Consider the following 13,519-nt stretch of genomic DNA (forward strand, 5'->3'; position numbering starts at 1 on the left):
GCACGCCATCCTGGGATCCCTCAACCTCCTAATTAGCTCTTGTATTTTGCATGCATTAAGATTCACTATTTGTGCTGCAAAGTTCTATGGGTTTTGACAAATACATAGTGTCATGCACCCCCATTATGTATCAAATCTCCTTTCACCTCCTCAACCCTCCCCACCAAAACCCCGGCAAGCACTGATCTTTTCCACCATCGCTATAGTTTTGGCTTGAATATATTTTTATGATTAATTTTAGATCTCTAACTGCTAAATTAATTCTAGAACATCATGCAGCCATTATAAATTATGGCTATGATATTCTGTTGCAAGAAGGAAAACGCTTAGGATTCACTGGTCTGGAAAACTCAGGACCAGATTTTGTCTCACAGAACCAATCTGAAATATTTTTTCGAAGTTTTACAGAGGTGAGATTGATATACAATAAAGTGTTGATTTGATCGGTTTTGACATAAATACACACCTGAAGCCATCGCCACCATCAGGACGGTCAATGTATGTACAGCAGTCGCCCAGGAAATCTCATACCCCTTCCCCACGTACTGCTTCCTGGCCCCAAGGGTTAGCTTGCATTTTCTAGAATGTTATGTAAATAGATCCATACACAGGTACTGTTTCACTCAGCATAATTTTTTTTTTCCAAAAAAAGGTGACTTTTATTTTGGAGAGACTATCGAAGCAGACAACCCTTAGGAAAGCACCACTTCCAAATCAGTGGAGCAAAAGCCTTTGAAACCCTGGCCTGTTTTCCAGATATATCCATATCTTTTGACTATTATAAATTCTGAGGTCTCTTCTGTACTTTCGTCTAAACTTTGAATTTTTCCCTCTTATTTCCACTCACTGGGTCAGCCCCTATTCCTCACACACGTTGGGGGGGAAGAGAAAGCTTACTTTGTGGGGATCTGCTTTCTGGACATGGGTGGTCAGTTTCTCAGGGGATCATCAACTGGTTTTTTTTTTTTTTCCTATTTTTTGGCCGCGCTGCACGGCTTGCTGGATTTTAGTTGCCCGACCAGGAATCAAACCCGGGCCCCCTGCAGTTGAAGCGCGGAGTCCTAACCACTGCACCGCCAGGGAAGTCCCCATCAACTGGTTTTTATTCTGATTTTCCAGTTTCTGGCCTCTGGCTACTTCCTCTGTTTGCCATTATTGCCGCTAGCTCTTCACAGAATCAGCATAATTATTTTGAGATGCATCCACAATGTTGCTTGCAGGAATGGTTCATTCCTTTTTATGACTGAGTGGCTTTCTTTTGGGTGGAAATAAAAGTGTTTATTTCTTCAGCTGCTGATGGCCTTTGGGCTGTTTCCAGTTTGGGACCATCACAGATCACACTGCCATGAGCGTGTGCACAGGTGTCTTTGCACTGACCTGGGAGCGGAGTGTCTGGACCGCACGGCATGGGCGTGTTCCAATTTCTCTGAAACGGCCAGGCTGTTTCCAGAGGGGTTGTGCATCACATCCCCTCATCGGTGGATGAGACCTCCCCGACCCCGTCCCAGCCATGCCTTTGGCCTTTTCCATTTTGGCTGTTCTAATAGGTGCATGGTGGTATCTCATCCTGGTTCGAGTTTGCATTTCTATTCACTAATGACGTTGAGAACACTTCCGTGTGCTTATCTGCCACCTAACTATCTTCTTTGCTGAAGTGTCTGCTCAGATCTTTTGCCAATTACTTATTGGGTTATTTGGGTGGTACTTTTAACTGAGATCTAAGAGTGGTTTATCTATTCGAGATAGCAGTTCGGTACTAGAGATACTCTTTGCAAATATTCTTCCTCTCTGTGGCTTGTTTTGTTCAGTCTCTTAACAGTGTCTTTGGAAGAGTAGAAGGTTTTCATTTTGATGAGGCCCAGTTCATCTGTTTACTCTTTTATGGATGGTGCCTTCCGGATGATAGGGTATAGGTAAGAAAGCTTTGCCCAACCCAAGGTCACAAATATTTTCTCCTGCATTTTCCTCTAGAAGTATTATACCTTTAGGTTTTACACAATGCATTCTGAGATTATTTTTGCATATGGTGTGAGGCATGGCCTGAAGTTTCCTTTCCTTTCCCAATTGTTCCACCTCCTTCTGGACAAGGCTATCCTTGCTTCCCTGTGTTGCTCCTGTGTAAAAATTTAGTTTTTTATACGTGTGAATTTATTTCTGGACTCTCTCTTCTGTCACATTGATCTATTTGTCTATCTTTGTGTTAATACCACACTGTTCTGATCACTGTAGCTTTGCAATAATTCTAATATCACCTAATGCTCACCCTCCGATTTTGTTTTTCTTTTCCAGAATTGTGGGTTTTGTTTTGTTTTGTTTTGTTTAGCTATTCTCTGTCCTCCACATTTCCATCTGAATTTTAGAATCAATTTGTCAATTTCTACCAAGAAAAAGTCTGCTAGTAGTTTGACTGAGATTGCATTGAATATATAGACCAGTTTGGAAAGAATTAAATCTTAGCAATACTGGGTCCTCCAACCCATGAGCAAGGTATATCTCTCCATTTATTTAGATCTTTCATTTCTATCAGCAGTGTTTTATAGTTTTCAATGTACGGGTCTTTCATTTCTTTTGTCAGATTTTTGTCTAAGCATTTCATGTTTTTTATCATATGGTAAATGGTCTTTTTATGTCAATCTCTGATTGATCCTAATATATAAAAATACAGTTGATTTTTGTGGTACCTACAACCTTGATAAACTCACCCACTAATTATAGTAGCTTTTTTTGTATATTTCAGGTTTTCTACATAGAAGATCATGTTACCTGTAACTAAACTTCTTCCTTTCCAGTCTAGTTCTTTTTTTTTTCTTTCTCTTCCTGGTTGTACTGGTAATGATTCCCAGCACAATGTTGATTATGATAAGAGCAGATATCCTGATCTTGTTTCTGATTCCAGGGAAAAGCGTTAAGTCTGTAAGTATGACTCCAGCTGTAGGCTTTTTGTAGATATGCTCTTTATCAGGTTGAGGAAGTTCTCTTCTATTTTTAGTTTGCTGACAGATTTTATCTGGAAGTGGTGTTGAAATCTGTTAAATGCCTTTTTCTGCATCTATTGAGATGATCCTATAATTTTTCTTCTTTAGTCTGGTAATATTGTGAATTATAGTGATTCATGAATGGTAAACCCACCCTGTATTCCTGGGGGAAAAAAATTTAGTCATGATTTTCATATGTTGCTGGATTTGATTTGCTAAAATTTTGTTTAGACTCTATGTTCATGAGGGAGATGCTCTACAGTATTTTTCCCCCGTGGGGTGTTTTTGTGTGGTTTTGGCATCAGGGTAATACTGGCCACATAGAAAGAGTTGAAAATATTCCTTCTGGGGCTTCCCTGGTGGTGCAGTGGTTAAGAATCCGCCTGCCAATGCAGGGGACACGGGTTTGATCCCTGGTCTGGGAAGATCCCACATGTCGCGGAGCAACTAAGCCCATGCGCCACAACTACTGAGCCTGTGCTCTAGAGCCCACGAGCCACAGCTACTGAAGTCTGTGTGCCTAGAGCCTGTGCTTCACAAGAGAGGCCACCGCAATGAGAAGCCCACACACCGCAAGGAAGAGTAGCCCCCGCTCGCCGCAACTAGAGAAAGCCCGCATGCAGCAATGAAGGCCCAACGCAGTCAAAAATAAATAAATAAATTTTTAAGAAAGAAAATATTTCTTCTTTTTCAGTCTTTCTGGAAGAGTCTGTGCAGAGTCGGTATTGTCTCTTCCTTACATGCCTGATGGGACTCACCGCTGAAGCAGTCTGGGCCTGGAGCCTCCTCTGTGGGGAGGTTTTTGGTCTTGTTTTGTTTTCTATTTCTTGAATATATAAGCCTATTCAGTTATTTCTTCTTCTTGAGTGAATTATGTCTTTCAAGGAATTTGTCCATTTCACCCAAGTTGCTAAATTTATTGGCAGAAAATTGTTCATAATATTCCCTTATTATCCTTTTAATATCTGTAGAATCTGTGGTGATGTCCCCACTCTCATTCCTAATACTGGTAATTTGCGTCTTCTTTCTTTTCCTTCTATCAGTCTGGCTCGAAGTTTATCTATTTTATCGACCTTCTCAAAGGCCCAGCTTTTGGGTCCTTTTTGCCGTTTTCTCCAGTACTTTGTTTTCTGCTTCATCTTATTAACGATACTCCTTTCTTCCACTTACTTTGGATTTAATTTGCTCTTTTTCTTTTCTAATTTCTGAAGGTGGACTCTGAGGCATTGATGTGCGACCTTTCTTTCCTCATTGCTATTGCAGCTGCTTCGTGCCTGACAGGTCCCCCAAACACTGCCTTCACGGTATCCCCTCCTCCCTGGGGCTCTGTCCCTAGGGCGCCCATTTGCCCTCCAGTCTCTTTCCTGACTTTGGACCCTGGACTGACCTCGGAAGTCCACCCGGTACCAATTACTGTCCCATCAGAAAAATGAAACCACAGAAGGTATTTCAAACAGACAGGATTCAGCACAGAGCTAGTTACGCAAGTGCTGGAAGTTGTGAGGACAAAAGGAGGCCCTGAGGGAGCGGCAGGAAGTGGCTTCCAGCCCCAGGGCTGGGGGGAGCAGAGAGGAGGGGCCTCTGGGGCTAGGGCGCAGCTGGTGGTGGGACCACCCAAAAGCCACCCTCTGGGACAGCAGGACTCCAAAAGAAGCCAGAAAGGGGACAGGAATTCCTCCTCCCTCTCCCCTCCCCACCCGCCAACAGTGCCTTCCAGGGAGGCAGCCGGCCAGGGAGTCCCCAGCCACAGGTATAAATCAGCCATCACTCACAGCACAGCACCTCAAATCCAGCGTGTTCAAACCATAAACACAGGATAGATGATAGATACATAGATATATAGATGATAGATAGATAGATAGGTGATAGATAATAATAATCGTGATAATAATAATAGCTAGATAGGTGACAGGTAGACGATAGATAGATGATAGATAGACAGATAGATAGATAGAGGTAGATAGAAAGGTGATAGATAATAGATAATAATAATAATAATAATAGACAGGTGATAGATAACAGACAGACAGACAGACGGGAGATAGATAGATAGATAGACACATGGGTGATAGATGTGTATGCAGTTGGTGTCTTCCTAGCGCTGTCCACCGAGGGGGCCTGCAAACGGGACACCTCACGAGCAATGACCACCCAATGTGATGCACGACCCCTCTTGGCTCTCAACACCATCCTCCCATAAAAGGCACCAGGGTTCCTTGGAGAAGTCGCTGAGCTTCTGGGCAAGAACATTGAGATGACCTGGAGCAGCATTTTGTGACGTCAGAAAATAGGCGCCCCCCTAAGCGTCCACCGTCAGGAGCGAAGGCCTGCTGTCCCGCCACCGGGCCTGGATGGATGAAGGGCCATGAGGCTGGACCCCAGGGCAGCCCACAGCCGTTAAAAATCAAGTTCTCAGCGAACATCTAACGTTTGATTTCATTTCCCCGATCTACTGTTGGGAGAACAAGCCCATAAAACAACCTAAGGTGACAGCCAGGGAAAGAGGGGAGCGCCCAGCGGGCCAGGGCACAAGGAGACCCAGCAACACCCTTGAAGGCTCATCACACCCAGCGAGGGTGTCGCCAGCCCCGCAGACCCGCCACGTTCCTCCAGGACGAAGGTCCCCGTCAGCCCGCCCACCAGCTGCCCCTGGGCCAGGCGGTGGGCGCCCCTTGCTGAGAAGCCCTGTGGCCTCCAGCTGGCCGGGGTGTCCGTCTTCATCCACCGCTCACCGCGAGGGAAACGCAGGCAGGCGCGGGAACCCTTGCCTCCGGGCACCGGGGGCTCAGGGCTCCGAGGCAGGGGCGGGGGAGCCAGGGTGTGGCCCCTCTGTAGGAGCCAGGACGGCGGTCTGCGTGTCCAGCTCCTGGGCTGGTAGAGCACGGCCGGCACTCAGAAAGGATCAGCGTGTCTGGCGTCTCTCCAAACCCCTGCCACGTGGGCGTGGGCGGGGTGACGTCACACCACTCACAGTGACGCCAAGGCCAGGCTCGCCCAAGGCCACAAACACCTGCTTCCTGGCCCTCGGGGACCTCCTGACGCAATCACACAGAACAGTAAAGATAGGACACCGGAAAGACAGGCGAACGTCAGTCCCCGGGCCCACATCCAGCATCCCACCCCCCGGGGCTGGGGGCTGGGGCCCTCCCTGACAGGACGGGAAGGCCTGGGCCTGAACCCCAGCTGCTCTCCAGGCCTCGGCTCTGAGACTCGAGACACACAGACACCTGGGCCCCGGGGGAAGCTCTGGGGACCCTGCTAGGGGCAGGAGACCCCGGGACACCCCATCCTGGCAGGACCCCTGGGCCTCTGAGCAGACAGGCACCGAGGACAGGGGCTCCCCAGGGAAGAGGAGGCAGCAAGGGTGGGGCGCGGGAGCGTCTGGCAGGTGGCAAAGGGGCCTGGTCTGAGCCCTGGGGCCCGCCAGGAATGGACCTCAAGCTAGAGACCAGGACAGCACACGCACCAGGCTGCCCTGCTGTCCAGAAAACAGACAATAACAAGTGCAGACGAGAATGTGGTGAAACCAGAACCCCGTGCGCTGTTGGTGGGAATGTAAACCGGTGCAGCCGCTGTGGGAATGGTACGGAGGGTCCTCAAAAAGTTTAAAACAGATCTACCATTTGATTCGGCAATCCCACTTCTGGGTACGTCCCCAGAAGAAGTGAAAGCAGGGACTCAAATACTTGCACACCCCTGTTCACAGCAGCTAAAACATGGAAGCAACACACGTGTCCACTGACGGACGAATGGGTACACGAAAGAAGGCAATTCTGACATGTACTATAATGTGGATGAATCTTGGGGACATTGGGGACACTCAGTGAAATAAGCCAGAAACCAAAGGACGAATCCTGTTTGATTCCACCCACATGAGGTCCCCGGAGGAGTCACATCCATAGAGACAGGAAGTAGACGGTGGAGCTGGGGCTGGTGGAGGGGAGGGGAGTGAGTGTTTCATGGGGACAGAGCATCAGTTTGGGAGGATGGACAAGTTCTGGAGGTGGATGGAGGTGAAGTTTGCACAACAATGCGAGTGTGATTAATGCCAGTGAGCTGTGCACTTAGACATGGCTAAAATTGTCAATTTTATGTTACGTGTGCTTTACCAAAATAAAAGAATAATTTTTCCAAAAGAGAGAGAAAATTTATTTGAAGTAATAAATAAATAAATGCAGGTCAGGGAAGCAGCCCCCAGCTGGGAACCCGGGGAGGGGCGGGTCTCTCGTGGGTTGCTCCGGATGGGTCAGCACCTCTGCATGGGGGCAACATTGCCTCTCCCCAAGGTCAGAGACCCCCCTAAGAAGGAGCATGCATTGTGGTTGGCAAGAAGGGGGTCCCCAGCAGGACAGGATGAACTCCTCCACCTGAAGACCCCTTTACACCTTGAAAAGCATTGAGAGCCCCCAAAGAGCTTCGGTTTATGACGGTGATATCTCTTGATATTTGCCATGTTAGGCAATAAAACTGAGAAAATTTTTAAATGTTTATTTCAGTTAAAAATAAAGATAAATACACTACATGCTAACATAAATAACATTTTTACCCCAACAAACTATATTTTCAAAAAAAAAAAATTCAGTAAGAAGAGTGGCATGAATACACGTTTCTGCGAATCTCCCTGACGTCAGGCTTCTCAGCGGCAGCTGGACGTCATCACCACGTCTGTCTTCGGTCAGTTGGGAAATGTCGTCTTGGTCGAAGCATCCAGAGAAAATCCGGCCTCACCCAGACTTGCAGCTGGAAAGGCAGGAGCACATGAACAGCCTTTTGGGATCCTCGCGGACTTTCTCCTCTGCTCCGACACCAAACCCCAGCACGTGGCATCTCTCGGGGCGGTTGCAGTCTGGACCGGGAGCCCACCCCGTGCACCGCTCACTGGGGCCCCGGGGACCCTCGGTCCATCTCGCTCCGTGGACGGGTCTCTGGCCGCCGTGATGCTGTAACATGGCGCATCGGTCGTTTGGAAAACGCTGGTTCAGAGTCTCCCATTCCGTGTCCACGTGGAACTCACACCATCACACGCTCGGAGAAAGGCCTTCAGGTCGGGAAGCCGTCTCGCTGATGCTGGCAGGTTCCAAAATTCTCATTCCCACTAGAGAGCTCGAGTTTACCGTGGCAACAAGGACTGTCTGCTGTTTTTCTCATTTTGGAGAAAACGTCTGCCAAGAACCCCGGTGTGAACAACGACGGCCCATCAGTCAGTGGTTCTCACCCCTCGCCCATCACCCGAGCCCAGCGCAGCAGGACGCTTGCACCACGGCCCAGACTGACGTCAGTTAAATTCGGAGCGTTTGCCGAAAGCGCTTCTTTCCCTGGGAGAGTGTGTGGGGAAGACGGGGGACCCTGCCCCGTGGCCACCCCGGGATCCTTGCTGAGCCAACAGCTTCACCCACTGGGGCTTTTGTGCCATCTGTGCCACGGGAGCCCAGTGAAAATGGCAGCTCACTTGGTCTTGTTATGAAAATAGTGTAGAGCTCTCAGCCTCCCCCCAAAAAATGTCTCGGGGACCGTGCTGGGGAGTGGCTGAGACGATGCATCACCTGATAATATTATTAGAATCACCCAGGTGAACACTGATGCCTGGGTGGGGACCCTGTCCAGGGGCAGTCAGCAAGGAGCTGGAAGAAACACTATATCCTCCCCCAATGTGGCCTCTTTCCAAACTAAAATATGAAAGTGATCATTTCTGCCTCAATTGACCCCACCTTCCTCAATCCAAGACGAGGCCAGGCCGTGGAAGGGATGGACCCCAGGCCCTGATCCCAGCTCAGGGCTGGCCGAGTGGACGCACGCAGGCCCTGACTTTTCTGGGCCTGTTTGCCTGCCTGGTCACTGGTGGCCTCTCCAGGCCTGTGCCCCACTGTTGGGTGGGGGAGGGCCTGTGCCTGCAGCCCCAGGGCCCCCAGGGGAGCCCCAGCCGCCTGCTGGCCCCCTCCCCAGGCCCACAGAGGAGCCTGCCAGGGCTTGGGCAGGCAGGCAATGCCACCCACACTCTCAAGGAACAAACAAAGTGGCTATTCCTGGGAAGGACTGACAGCTGGGGGCCGGGCTGGGGGCAAAGTCCGGCAGGGAGGGTCAACAGTCCACGCCGAAGCCCCCGCCCTGCCTCTTTATGGCCAGGTCCTGTTGGGGCACAGGTCCAGCGCCACCACCCTCCCTCCTCCCGGCATCTTCCGGAAGCCAGCCGGGAATCCCGGGGGCCAGGATGCCCCGGCCAGGAGAACACCCACTTCTCACTTTCCAGAGATGGAGGAGACAGCCAGCTGTCCCCCCATCCAGCGCACAGAATCGGGGGCAGAGTCACAGAGAGCAGAGGACAGGCGCTCCCACGGTCCAGGCTGCCCTCCGCCCCGGGCAGATGCACATGGCCACACACTTGGGGTGCAGCCGCAGTGGGGACCCACCTGCCTCCCCTGAGCCTCCATGTGTTAAACAGGCTGAGGCTAGGGAAGGTGCTAGCCCAGAGGGCGGGGGGGGGGGATTTAGGGAGGGAGGTGAGGGTGGGGCTGGGGGTTAAGGGGTACAGCTTTGGGCACAGGTCTGGGGCTGAGGGCTACGGTGTTACAGCCAAGGGGACTTGGGGTGGGAATTTAGGGCAGGTGTAGCAAGGGTGACACCGGAGGGGGGGGAATTAGGATCAGGAACCCGGGACCACCGTCACCCACTAAAGGACGGGTCGCACTGCTCTGGGAAGCAGTGAGGGCAGCAGGGTGGGACCCGGGCGCCCACCCCTGCGGCAGGGCCTCCACTGGTCAGCTGGGGGCGCCTCCTCGTCCCTGCATCCTTCGCGAGGGCAGGGGAACACCAGCCACATCCAGCTGACCCCTCGCTTCAGCCAGGGCCCTCAGGCCCAGAGCCACCAGGTGGGGGCCACCAGGCATCTCCTTAACAGCTGGATGGGTCCTTGGGGCCGAGGCAGCCCCTCTTGGCTCTGCCCCAGGGCGGGCCTGAGATGCAGAGCCTGGTGGCCCCACTCCTCCAGCCACAGGTAAGATCACCGGGGAAATCATTTCCTCCAGGCCCATCTATGGGCTGGGTCGGGGGGACGATGACCACACCCACTCCCAACACGCCCCCCCAAGCCCCTGCAAGTAGCTCAACCAGGCAGCCTGCAGGGGCACCAAACAGCTGGGGTAAGGTGGGAGGGGGAGGGGGGAGAGGAGCTCCGCCCAGGCGCCGCGGGCTGGGAGTGAACGTCCGGGGCGGTTCTGGAACCACAGGTCCTCGCTGGCCCTCAGGCCCAGCGCACCGTTTGCTCCCGGGCCTCCCACCCTCAGCATGCTCTGCATCCAGCTGCCACTCAATAAAAGCCTGAGGTTTGGGACGGCCGAGGGCGGTTCCATTGCACACTGTGGCGCTTCCGGGCCCCCGTGCGGGCTGCCACTTCGTGCCCCCACCTGTGCCCTCTGGCCAGCGAGTGGCCCTGGGGGTGCGGGCAAGCTGCAGGGGGGGGACAGGGTCCGGGGGGGGAATCCCCGCACTCAGTCGGAACCTTAGTCTGGGGTGCAGGGGCGGGGGCTGCTGCCAGCCTGGGGGTCTGCAGGGACCTGGCGGTGGATGGGGGTCAGCTCTGAAACCGCACATCCCCCTGGGGGGGCCATGAGCAGCGGGGGCGGGGAACCGGCCTCCTGTGTCTGCAGTCTGGTTGGCAGCTGCTCCTTTTGCACGTTCAGAAGCAAGGGGGGCTCGGCACAGCCATGGGGAACTTGGGACAGCCCTGGAGCCCGACACAGGGCCCGCCAGGCCCGGAGGTCCCCGGAGCCGGGCGGTCCCTTGCCCCCCAACCCTGATGCCACCTCGTCTGCCCATCTCAGTGCTTCCTCTGGGCACTGGGCGCTCCTGCGGCCACCCGTGCAGGGAGCTCGCCCCCCTCCCAGTCCCGGGTGTGCAGGAAGGGTCTCAGCATCCGGGAAGGCCCACACCTCGGCCAGCGCGACCGTCCCATGAAAGGTTCCGGAGGCAGGAGGCACGCGTGATGCCGATGTGCAGCAGGCGACGCCTAGCGCCCGCACATCTTCCGGGAGGAGAGCTGCGCGTGCGCCTTCGTGTGCCGGAGCGTGGGCGGGCCCGAGCGTGTATGCGTGTGGCTGTGAGTGAGCGGGTTACGCCCACTCGGACGGACCTTCGTGGGCGTGGCTTGAGTGGACCACGCCCACTCGGAGGTTCCTTGCGTCTGCTTCTGGGCCTCAGCGGCCCTGGAACGGAGTGGGGGGAGGTCGGTCAGAGGGCATCCCGCGGTCACCTGACCCCATCTGTCTCTGTACCGCGGCCCCTGTGACAAGTGGGCGCCGTCTGCTGCCGGGTCTGCATCCTGCATGCGAGGCAGGCACACAGGCTGGGCCGGAGGGAGTCGGCCCCTCCGCTTCCTCCTGCCCGACCTTGGCCTCTCTCATCCGCACAGTGATGGTCAGGAAGCATCAGTCACTCTAAGCATTACTCCCGATGGGGACCCTTCCCCAGCTGGGCAGCCCTGCTTGTCCTGGCCCTGAGGCCTCCCTGCCCGGCCCTGCCCCACAGAGGGCCGCCCATCTCTGACCCTGTGCTTGGGGAACTGGGCGGCAGTGAGCAGGTGCAGGGGAAACTCCTGACGTTTGGCCAGATGAGCGCACGGAAGGCCATTGGGCATCCTGGCGGCCTCCCTCCTCCAGAGGGGAGTCCTACTCCACCCGGAGGCCTTGGGGCTCTGCCTACAGCCCCCTAGGGATAGTCAGGGCCCTGAGGCCTCAGCCCACACCCTAGAAGGCCCTTCATGACCAGGCTGCCTGGGGTCCACCTGGCCTGAGCCCCTCCCTGGGAAGCCAGGGGGCAGGATGCAGGCAGAAGGGCCACGCCAGCGGACAGCCCCTGGGGCCAGGGACGGGGGAGGGTTCAGAAGTGCCCGGAATGACGGCCCCAGCTCTGGGGGTGGGAAGAGGTGGGACCCTGCCTGGAGTCGGCCACAGCGCCACCCCCACCCGTGGGCTGTGAAGCTTGGATGACTAGAATCTGCCCCTCCTTCCCTCGGAAAGGGGGCCTGTCCTCCCCAGGCGTGGCCACGTCTGACCTCGGCACAGCGACCGTACGGAGAGCCTCTGGTGCCCCAACTTCCTATGGTGGGGAGTGCAGCTGTGAGTGGTGATCCCCCAGGAGGGGCCAGAGCCCCACACAGCAGGCCCAGAGCTGGACCTGGAGCCAGGCCTAGTGACGCAGCGCCGCGGGAGCAGGGACATTCCTTGTGTGCAGGCCTCGAGGAAGCGGATGTGGCCTCTGCTCTAGCCGATTACAGAGCTGGCGAGGGGTAGAGTCAACAGAAACCTCTCAAGGAGCAGCTGGGGGGAACTGCCCTACCCGTCACCTGTGGGCCAGAGTCACTCCGGGGGCAGCAGCACGGGAACGGGGCCCAGCGGGCAGGGCCGGACTCCAGGTGCCCCCACCAGCCACAAACACTCCAAGGGCAGAGCCCGGCACAGGGCTGTAAGCATGGACTGCAGTAGCAGCCATTGCCATGTTTCTCTTTATTATTGCTGGGAAGCCTACCCTTGTTCTACAAGCCGTGTGTGCCCAGTGAGGCTACGGCCAGAGGGCTGGGGGCTGACTCAGGACAGTAAGGCCCAGGCCTGGGGGCACCGCATTCATCTCAGTGATACCCAGGAGGAGATGAGGGGAGACTCCTACCCTGAGTGGTCCCCCAGCGGGTGGGGAGGCCTGAGGGAGAGAGGTCCAGCTCAGAGGGTGTATCCATGGCCCTCTGGAGGCCCCACAGCAACATAGGGTAGGACCCCCTGAGATGGGCATCTCCTTCGGGAGAGTGGTCCAAGATGTCTGCAGGATGGAGGGTACGGGCAGAGCCTTGGGAAGAATGGGCCTGCCCCACCCACTCCCCACAGAGATGAACAAGGTGCACAAGGTAGCCCCCCAAACAGTCTCCAAAGGAGAGAGGAGTCCCTGTACGTGGCCTCCTGTGGAAATGCACAAATTTCCAGGTCGAGGTCCTGACCCCCAGCACCTCAGAATGGGACATGACATGGAGGTAGCGTCCTTGCAGATGTATTGCTTAAGATGAGGTCACATTGGAACAGGTGGGCCCTAATCTATACGAGTGGTGTCCTTATAAAAAGAGTGAACATTTTAGTCAGACACGCACACAGGGAGAAGGCCACGTGAAGATGCAGGCAGAGATGGGGGTGATGTGTCCACAGGCCATGGAACCCCAAAGGTGACCAGGAAGCGGCGGCAGCAAGAGGAGGGGTGTGGACCAGATGCCCCTCCCAGCCTCAGGGGAGCCAAATCTGTTGACACCGGGTCTCAGACTTCAGCCTCTAGAACCGGGAGACAATAAATTCCAGGCATGAAGGCACCCTGGAAAAGTAAGAGGCGTCACAACAGTGTTGCCCAATGTCTCACACAGAAAACAGCCAGGAGGAGACACAGCAAAGGGCTAATGGCTAACAGGGTGTGGGTTTGGGCAGAGGGACTCCGCGGGGCAGTGCTTATCTTCCGGCTACTTTTCTGCATTTGCCCACATTCTGTTAGTGACTATGAACCACATTATAAGGTTTTTA

Source organism: Leucopleurus acutus, assembly GCF_964270905.1.
Source record: "Leucopleurus acutus genome assembly, chromosome: 8".
NCBI lineage: Eukaryota > Metazoa > Chordata > Mammalia > Artiodactyla > Delphinidae > Leucopleurus > Leucopleurus acutus.